This window comes from Mesoplodon mirus, assembly GCF_964341445.2.
Source record: "Mesoplodon mirus genome assembly, chromosome: 6".
NCBI classification, from domain to species: Eukaryota; Metazoa; Chordata; class Mammalia; order Artiodactyla; family Ziphiidae; genus Mesoplodon; species Mesoplodon mirus.
The window spans coordinates 77,760,361-77,766,704 of record NC_138982.1 but is presented as its reverse complement, the minus strand read 5'-3'; the positions used below and the strand labels follow the sequence as shown (position 1 = coordinate 77,766,704).

General features: G+C 41.8%; 1 pseudogene across 1 annotated transcript; it reads left to right on the top strand.

Moving 5' to 3' along the window:
* Positions 1 to 3,594: 3,594 nt before the first annotated feature.
* Positions 3,595 to 4,116, top strand: LOC309806773 (ras-related protein Rap-1b-like; annotated as a pseudogene). Its single transcript has 2 exons — positions 3,595 to 3,803; positions 3,920 to 4,116. The product of its transcript is annotated as a ras-related protein Rap-1b-like (transcript).
* Positions 4,117 to 6,344: the final 2,228 nt, after the last annotated feature.

Sequence of the window (6,344 nt, the reverse complement as noted above, 5' to 3'; positions counted from 1 at the left end):
AGCTCTCAGCTGCAGGATCCACCATCTGTCCATTTCCATTTTTTCTTTTTAGTCTCACTACCCGCTGCCCAGTTTTCCACATTGCCCTCCACAAGCCTTGTCACCTGGTTCTATGATATGCTATCCAAGGTCTCAGGCCAGTGGGAAGGAGTTGCTGTCACATTTAGCAGCTGGCAATCTAGTGAATCTAGTGGTTATTTCATCTAATCCTGCAGACCTCCCCCAAACCTAGGTCTTCTTGTTGGTATTGCTGTCATTACTTGGAAGACTTTGTAGTACATGCGTGACATGTACTACTGTAAGAGGAGCTGATGGCACTGGCTGGAAGAATGAGGTGTAGGGGCTGTGTGTCAGATTCCAGTTTGAGAGAAGGAGAACATCTCACTTTCCTTGAAGCTTTGAGATCTCAGACCCAAAGGAGACTGAGACTGAGTGTGTAGAAGGGATGGTGGATGCTGACAAGGAAATTTGAAAGTGTGAGAAAGTATTGCTACTAGCTGCACTCTTTCCCTCATGGGGAATCCTGGCTTGTCTAGAGGAGTCTGAGGCAATGTTATCTGGCTTGGAGTTCTGTCAAATGAAGCTGGTGATTTGCCAGAAACTCACCATCTACTGGTCATTGGTCCTTGTCCTGGATGAAATGGAAACTGGAGATGTAATGTAACTTTCTAAATATAGGTGTCAGGACAAATAAAAACAAAACAAAAAATTCAGAAGTTTCAGGCTCAGCCCATCATACCATATTGCCAAGTGTCAACTATTAGACTCTGTCTCCCTTTGCCTTATTTACTGCCTACTCATAATCATGTTACTCATAATTATGTTTTTGTGCTATCTTGGGTTTCATCCATAAGGCAGTGCATTTTAACATGTAAAATCAGAGCTAGTAAGGGGAGGGACAGGGTCTGGGTCTTAGCTTCATATGTTGTGATGGTGGTTGGAGATAGCAAGACAGGAAAGGAACAGGACCCAAGGGCACTGCAAACTCCAGTCCTGGCTGAAGCATGAAGTGGTGGAATGCCCCAGCAGCTACAACAGTGACTGTGAATATAGATAGGTGGTTCTGGTTATGTACTGCAGAAAAATAAACCATCCCAAAGTTAATGGTGTAAAACCAAAGTTGTTATGCTCAGGAATTCTGTGTGTCAGGAATTTGGAAGGAGCATGATGGAGATGGCTTGTCTCTGTCCACATTGTCTGGGGCCTCAGCTGGGAGGATTTGAAGGCTGAGGGTGACTTGACAGCTAGGGCTAGAATGACTTAAAGACTTGATCACTCACGTCTTGTGGTTAGACTTTAGCTGGGACTGTTGGCCTGAATACCTACACGTGACCTTTCCATATGGCAGCTTGGGCTTCCTCACAGCATGGTGGCTGGGATCCAAGAGCAAGAATTCCAAGAGAAGCAGGTAGAAGCTGCATATCCCTTTCTGACCTAACCTTGGGAGTAACACATCATTACTTCTGCCATACTCTCCCGGTTACTTCTACTCTCCTGTAGAAGTTCCAAGTCCCTGGTGAGAATCAAGTGGCAGGGACACAGACACTTTTCAATGGGAGGAGTGATAGAAATTTGGGGTCATGTTTTAAAACACAATATCTTCTGACCACAGTTGTTTACATTCCTCCCATGTGCAAAATACATTTACTCCTCCCAAGTCCCTACAGAAGTCTCACCCCATTATGAAATCAGGTTCAGCCTCAAGGTCTAAGTGCAAATGAGGTTCCCTAGGTCTGGTTCCTCAAAACCGCTCCTTGAGTACTAATCTTCTCAATCTGAAGACCTGTGAACTGAAGAGATTATCTGTCCCACTGTAGTGGGATAGGCATGGGGTAACTGCAATTGACACTCCCATTCAAAAAGAGGGAAAACAGGATGCACACAGCAGCCACTGAAATTCTCAAATTCTAAAATACAGCAATTCTGCAATCCAAAAAGGCACATTTGACTAGTTTCTTATCAAGGCTCAATACTACTATCTGGGAATATTAATTCCGTGGCCCTTGACTCTGCTCTCTGGGCTCTTAGTTTTACCCTCAGAGTTACCTTTCCTTGTCCTCAAGAAATAGACTCACAGGTAATGCAAGGGGATTGGAGAAGGGAGGCAGCTGAAACATGGGCTACTTGTCCATAGGGAGCAGAGCTTTGGCCCCGGGGTTTGGTTTTGGAGCAGGGATCTGGACGTTTCTGGGCATAGAGACTGGTGATACAGTGAGACATACAGCCCTGGTCCTTCTTCAGGGCACTAGATAGAAATTAGTGTCCAACATCCCTCACACAAAGAGAGGTAGAGTGGAGGATCCAGGTAGATGGCAGAATATTATTATAAGACAAAGAGTGAAGCTATTTCAATCCATATGAAGTTAGTTAAATCAGCAAAAACTTTATGCTTGCTTTTTTTCCCAAGCTTAATTTGCTTCCTAAAAGTTAATCAGGGCCCTTTGAGAGCTGTATTCTTCACAGTAATATTAAAATAATGCATTAACTTGCTGTTTCCAGGTGACACAGTAAAGGAGTTTTAACCTGAAAAAGTTTTCCTTCAGAGCTACTAAGATATTTTAGTTACCTCCTTACAGTTTATATTTCACATACTTCTAAATAGTATTGAGGCAGTATACTTAAAAAAACCCCAAGATTATCAAAATTAAAAAAAAAGGATCAAAAACTATGTAAACTGTATGCTAAAAATTAGAGTTAATTTATCATTAGTGATTGAATATTAAATTTGTTCTGAGCTTCATTCCAGAAAAAGCTTTAACACAGCTATGTCTGACATATCTTTGAAAATGTACAAACAGCTAAGTATTTGCTTCTGGAAATATTTACTTCCAGCTCCTTTAAAGATGAAATTTCTCAGTGTAATTAGAGCATTGTTTAGAAGTTTATTCTGAATAGAATGTTTGAAGATAGAGAGGTCTTGAGAGGTCAACAATTCCGGTTCTTTCTGTCTGCAGATGAAGGTTGGAAAATCTAAAGAGATTCAGGGCTTTGCTCAAAGGTCAGACTGATTGAGCAGAGATGGGGTTGACTGCTAGCTCCATGTTCTTCCCCTTATACCATAGAGGAGAGATTCTTACCTCTGAAGTTTTCAGAGTTGCTGCTAAATAAAGCTAAATGAGAAAAAAATTAAAACTATATATTTGCAGTAAGAAATTATGATTTGTTACACACTGGTCTTATTTCAGATATAAAGGGACTCTAAAGAAACATGAACCAGCATGGCTGGACAGTGGTGAGTACCAGGGGACTGAGGTAGCAGAATAGAGAGAGAGCAATAAGGGTGAGATTGTGGAGAGAGGCCCCAAGGAAGCCAGAAGTCATTCTTCCGGTTGCTGCCTTGCAGGGAGGCTCCAGAGAAAATGAGAGATTGAGTCTGGATGCCACTACCCTCCACTGAGGTGAAGGGCTTTACAAAGCAGAATTTGATCAGATCAAAGAATTTCAGCTTTGGTAAACCAGCCAGATTGGCGGTGGCAGCGGTAGCGGCAGGACCGCGTGGCTCTGGGAGCAGCGACCTGGAGGGAGCAGGAGGCGACGCTGGCTGCAGGGACCTGGTGACAGCACAAGAGGTACTAGTTTTTACAAGTTTGCACCATGCATGAGTATAAGCTAGTCGTTCTTGGCTCGGGAGGAGTTGGAATATCTGCTCTGACTGTACAATTTGTTCAAGAAATGTTTGTTGACAAATATGATCCTATGATAGAAGATTGTTATAGAAAGCAAGCTGAAGTAGATGCACAACAGTGTATGCTTGAAATCTGGGATACTGAGGGAAGGCAACAATTTACAGCAATGAGGAATATGTACATGAAAAACGGACAAAGCTTTACATTAGTTTATTCCATCACAGCAGAGTCCACATATAATGATTTACAAGGTCTGAGAGAACAGATTCTTTGAGTTAAACACACTGATGAAGTTCCAATGATTCTGGATGAAAGAGTTGTAGGAAAGAAACAAGGTCAAAATCTAGCAAGACAATGTGCACTCTTAGAATCCTTTGCAAAATAAAGAATAAATGTTAATGAGATCTTTTATGACCTAGTGCAGCAAATTTACAGAAAAACTCCAGTGCCTGGGAAGGCCCGCAAAAAGTCATCATGTCAGCTGCTTTAATATACTATTGACAAATACATTGCAGCTCTGAGCCAGGTCTGAAGAACTGTTGCTCACTTCAACGGTGCCAGCATTCCAACTTTGTTAAACCTACCAACATGTTAAATGGACTTTCTGTGGCTATACACTTTAAGAGGCAGATGAGGGGCTTCCCTGGTGGCGCAGTGGTTGAGAGTCCGCCTGCTGATGCAGGGGACACGGGTTCATGCCCCGGTCCGGGAAGATCCCACATGCCATGGAGCAGCTGGGCCCGTGAGCCATGGCCGCTGAGCCTGCGCGTCCGGAGCCTGTGCTCCGCAACGGGAAAGGCCACAACAGTGAGAGGCCCGTGTACCGCAAAAAAAAAAAAAAAAAAAAAAAAAAAAAAGTCATACTATTAAAAAATGAACATGCAGGGGCTTCCCTGGTGGTGCAGTGGTTGAGAGTCTGCCTGCTAATGCAGGGGACACGGGTTCAAGCCCTGGGCTGGGAGGATCCCACATGCCACGGAGCAACTAGGCCCGTGAGCCACAACTACTGCACATCTGGAGCCTGTGCTCCGCAACAAGAGAGGCCACGATAGTGAGAGGTCCGCGCACCGTGATGAAGAGTGGCCCCCGCTTGCCCCAACTAGAGAAAGACCTCGCACAGAAACGAAGACCCAACACAGAAAAAATAAATTAATTAATAATAAAGGGCCTCCCTGGTGGCGCAGTGGTTGAGAGTCCGCCTGCCGATGCAGGGGATACGGGTTCGTGCCCCGGTCTGGGAGGATCCCATATGCCGCGGAGCGGCTGGGCCCGTGAGCCATGGCCGCTGAGCCTGTGCGTCCGGAGCCTGTGCTCCGCAACGGGAGAGGCCACAACAGTGAGAGGCCCGCGTACAGAAAAAAAAAAAAAAAATAAATAAATAAATAAATAAATAAATAAATAAACTCCTACCCCCAACATCTTCTTAAAAAAAAAAAAGAGTCAGATGAAAGCTACTACATCAGTTTGCACATTTTAATCACTTTCCAGTATAACAAGAGAGATTTTTACTTATATAATAGTCCTAGAATATGCAGCTGGTAAAACCAGAGGCTACAATCCAGTATTACTGTTAAGAGACATTTTTCATCCACCAATGTTGTATATGTATGAAAATGGTGAACACACCCCATACTTTGTATTGGAGAGTACAATAATGTAAATCCTAAAAGCACCACTATTTTACCATAATAAAAGAAAGCCCAAAGAGCTCCTATATAGACTACTCCAGATAACTTTGCTTCTTTGATACTTGTAGCTTATTGTAATTTTTTAAAAGAAATTCAAGGTCATTATCATTGTATTGTACTCACTTACATTGTATTGTAATGGCTTTGATTAACACAGCTATACAGTTTTTTTAATTAAAAAAAACTGTGGAGATAGTGATCTTGTCTTTAAAATATGATAGTCTTTGCAGTATAATGTCTTAGATTAAAGACGTTGCCTCTAATATCTGTTGGGAAGGAAATGTCCAGACTTTTCCAATCTTTTATTATATGTTTCTTCTTTTGTTTACATAGGGAACAACGTTTATAGTTGTGTGTACAGTGGGGGTCTACAACAAGAAGTGTATATATTCAAACAATTTTTTTAATGATTTAACAACTTTGTAAATCATGTTCAGGCTTCTGCAGCTGTAGAGTCTCACTGTGACTCTCCTGCTTGCTCATGCATAAGTGTATTTGCAATACCAAATACACAGGCTTAGTATTTTTGCCTGTTAGTGATTGTTTCACATGTGTAATGTTTTGTTTGAGATGCTAAATGGTGAACGAGTACTGTGGATGTGAATGTGGGAAGTAATTTTAATCATGTGTATGTAATTGGTCACAAGGCCTAAGTTGCAGTAACTATTGCTATTTTATTTAACAATACCTGTTGCTTTGTATTCATTAACATTTGGGTGTACAGATTGTGTGTCTATCCAATAGGTAGCCACAGTATTTAAACTGACTAACCTAATGTTACAACTACTTTGAGGTGGCCAAATGTAAACTAAAAGCCTTAATTAAAGTGGTACAATTTTGTGTAACTTAGCATCAGTAGTTCAATAAATTTAGATTGCCGTGCAAGAGCTTGCATTATATTAAAAAAAAAGAATTTCAGCTTCTACATGTTGTTTGCTGACTTATTTCCTCCAGTAACTAGTTAGGATTCAAGCAGAAAGGTAAGACCATGTAAGTGATATAAAGGATTTATTGCAGGGACAAGACTTCA